The sequence below is a fragment of the Balaenoptera borealis genome (assembly GCF_965194805.1).
Source record: "Balaenoptera borealis genome assembly, chromosome: 9".
In the NCBI taxonomy this organism is placed as follows: Eukaryota; Metazoa; Chordata; class Mammalia; order Artiodactyla; family Balaenopteridae; genus Balaenoptera; species Balaenoptera borealis.
This window is the reverse complement of record NC_138873.1, coordinates 24,129,090-24,132,477: the sequence shown is the minus strand read 5'-3', so window position 1 is coordinate 24,132,477 and position 3,388 is coordinate 24,129,090. Positions and strand designations below refer to the sequence as shown.

Sequence of the window (3,388 nt, the reverse complement as noted above, 5' to 3'; positions counted from 1 at the left end):
TTTTGCTATTGTTTCCTTCATTTCTTTTTCACTTATTTCTGATCTGATCTTTATGATTTCTTTCCTTCTGCTAGCATTGGGGTTTTTTTGTTCTTCTTTCTCTAATTGCTTTAGGTGCAAGGTTAGGTTGTTTATTCGAGATGTTTCCTGTTTCTTGATGTAGGCTTGTATTGCTATAAACTTCCCTCTTAGAACTGCTTTTGCTGCATCCCATAGGTTTTGGGTCGTCGTGTCTCCATTGTCATTTGTTTCTAGGGATTTTTTGATTTCCCCTTTGATTTCTTCAGTGATCACTTCGTTATTAAGTAGTGTATTGTGTAGCCTCCATGTGTTTGTATTTTTTACAGATCTTTTCCTGTAATTGATATCTAGTCTCATAGCGTTGTGGTCGGAAAAGATACTTGATACAATTTCAATTTTCTTAAATTTATCAAGGCTTGATTTGTGACCCAAGATATGATCTATCCTGGAGAATGTTCCATGAGCACTTGAGAAAAATGTGTATTCTGTTGTTTTTGTGTGGAATGTCCTATAAATATCAATTAAGTCCATCTTGTTTAATGTATCATTTAAAGCTTGTGTTTCCTTATTTATTTTCATTTTGGATGATCTGTCCATTGGTGAAAGTGGGGTGTTAAAGTCCCCTACTATGATTGTGTTACTGTCGATTTCCCCTTTTATGGCTGTTAGTATTTGCCTTATGTATTGAGGTGCTCCTATGTTGCGTGCATAAATATTTACAATTGTTATACCTTCCTCTTGGATTGATCCCTTGATCATTATATAGTGTCCTTCCTTGTCTCTTGTAATAGTCTTTATTTTAAAGTCTATTTTGTGTGATATGAGAATTGCTACTCCAGCTTTCTTTTGATTTCCATTTTCATGGAATATCTTTTTCCATCCCCTCACTTTCAGTCTGTATGTGTCCCTAGGTCTGAAGTGGGTCTCTTGTAGACAGCATATATACGGGTCTTATTTTTGTATCCATTCAGCGAGTCTGTGTCTTTTGGAGGGAGCATTTAATCCATTTACATTTAAGGTAATTATCGATATGTATGTTCCTATTCCCATTTTCTTAAATGTTTTGGGTATGTTATTGTAGGTGTTTTCCTTCTCTTGTGTTTCTCACCTAGAGAAGTGCCTTTAGCATTTGTTGTAAAGCTGGTTTGGTGGTGCTGAACTCTCTCAGTTTTTGCTTGTCTGTAAAGGTTTTAATTTCTCCATCAAATCTGAATGAGATCCTTGCTGGACAGAGTAACCTTGGTTGTAGGTTTTTCTCCTTCATGACTTTAAGTATATCCTGCCACTCCCTTCTGGCTTGCAGAGTTTCTGCTGAAAGATCAGCTGTTAACCTTATGGGGATTCCCTTGTGTGTTATTTATTGTTTTTCCCTTGCTGCTTTTAATATGTTTTCTTTATATTTAATTTTTGATAGTTTGATTAATATGTGTCTTGGCGTGTTTCTCCTTAGATTTATCCTGTATGGGACTCTCTGTGCTTCCAGGACTTGATTAACTATTTCCTTTCCCATATTAGGGAAGTTTTCAACTATAATCTCTTCAAATATCTTCTCAGTCCCTTTCTTTTTCTCTTCTTCTTCTGGGACCCCTATAATTCGAATGTTGGTGCATTTAATGTTGTCCCAGAGGTCTCTGAGACTGTCCTCAGTTCTTTTCATTCTTTTTTCTTTATTCTGCTCTGCAGTAGTTATTTCCACTATTTTATCTTCCAGGTCACTTATCCGTTCTTCTGCCTCAGTTATTCTGCTATTGATCCCGTCTAGCGTATTTTTAATTTCATTTATTGTGTTTTTCATCGTTGCTTGGTTCCTCTTTAGTTCTTCTACATCCTTGTTAAATGTTTCCTGTATTTTGTCTATTCTACTTCCAAGATTTTGGATCATCTTTACTATCATTATTCTGAATTCTTTTTCAGGTAGACTGCCTATTTCCTCTTCATTTGTTAGGTCTGGTGTGTTTTGACCCTGCTCCTTCATCTGCTGTGTGTTTTTTTGTCTTCTCATTTTGCTTATCTTACTGTGTTTGGGGTCTCCTTTTCACAGGCTGCAGGTTCGTAGTTCCCATTGTTTTTGGTATCTGTCCCCAGTGGCTAAGGTTGGTTCAGTGGGTTGTGTAGGCTTCCTGGTGGAGGGGACTAGTGCCTGTGTTCTGGTGGATGAGGTTGGATCTTGTCTTTCTGGTGGGCACGTCCACGTCTGGTGGTGTGTTTTGGGGTGTCTGTGGCCTTATTATGATTTTAGGCAGCCTCTCTGCTAATGGATGGGGCTGTGTTCCTGTCTTGCTAGTTGTTTGGCATAGAGTGTCCAGCACTATAGCTTGCTGGTCGTTGAGTGTAGCTGGGTCTTGATGTTGAGATGGAGATCTCTGAGAGATTTTCGCCGTTTGGTATTACGTGGAGCTGGGAGGTCTCTTGTGGACCAGTGTCCTGAAGTTGGCTCTCCCACCTCAGAGGCACAGCCCTGATGCCTGCCTGGAGCACCAAGAGCCTTTCATCCACACAGCTCAGAATATAAGGGAGAAAAAAATAGAAAGAAAGAAAGAAAGAGGATAAAATAAAATAAAATAAAGCTATTATAATAAAAAATAAGAAAAAAAATTATTAAGAGTAAATGTATTCAGAAAAATTTTTTTTTTAATTTTTAAAAATAGATTTATTAATTTTTTATAATAAAAAATAAGAAAAAAATTATTAAGAAAAAATTTATTAAGAAAAAAATTTTTTTAATTTTTTAAAATAAAAAATATGAAAAAACTTATTAAAAAATTTTTTTAATTTCTAAAAATAGAAAATAAGGAAAAAATTATTAAGAAAACATATATTAGGAAAAAAAACTTTTTTAAGTAAAAAAAAAAAAAAAAAAAACATGGATGTACCTAACCCTAGGACTAATGGTGAAAGCAAAGCTATACAGACAGAATCTCACCCAGAAGCATACACATATACACTCAGAAAAAAAGGAAAAGGGGAAAAATTAATATATTCTGCTCCCAAAGTCCACCTCTTGAATTTGGGATGATTCGTTGTCTATTCAGGTATTCCACAGATGCAGGGCACATCAAGTTGATTGTGGAGATTTAATCCGCTGCTTCTGAGGCTGCTGGAGAAATTTCCCTTTCTCTTCTTTGTTCGTACAGCTCCCGGGGTTCAGCTTTGGATTTGCCCCGCCTCTGCGTGTAGGTCTCCTGAGGGCATCTGTTCCCGCTCAGACAGGACAGGGTTAAAGGAGCAGCTGCTTCGGGGGCTCTGGCTCAGTCAGGCCGGGGGGAGGGAGCGGTACGGAGGAGGCGGGGCGAGCCTGCGGCGGCAGAGGCCGGCGTGACGTTGCAGCAGCCTGAGGCGCGCCGTGTGTTCTCCCGGGGGATGTTGT

The 3,388-nt window shown here is 38.0% G+C and overlaps 1 long non-coding RNA gene across 1 annotated transcript; it reads left to right on the top strand.

The window, feature by feature from the left end:
* Nucleotides 1-2,179: 2,179 nt before the first annotated feature.
* LOC309634867 lies at nt 2,180-2,885 on the top strand. Its single transcript, XR_014248479.1, has 2 exons — nt 2,180-2,625; nt 2,715-2,885. It is a non-coding gene; the product is annotated as an uncharacterized lncRNA (long non-coding RNA).
* The last annotated feature ends 503 nt before the right edge of the window (nt 2,886-3,388 follow it).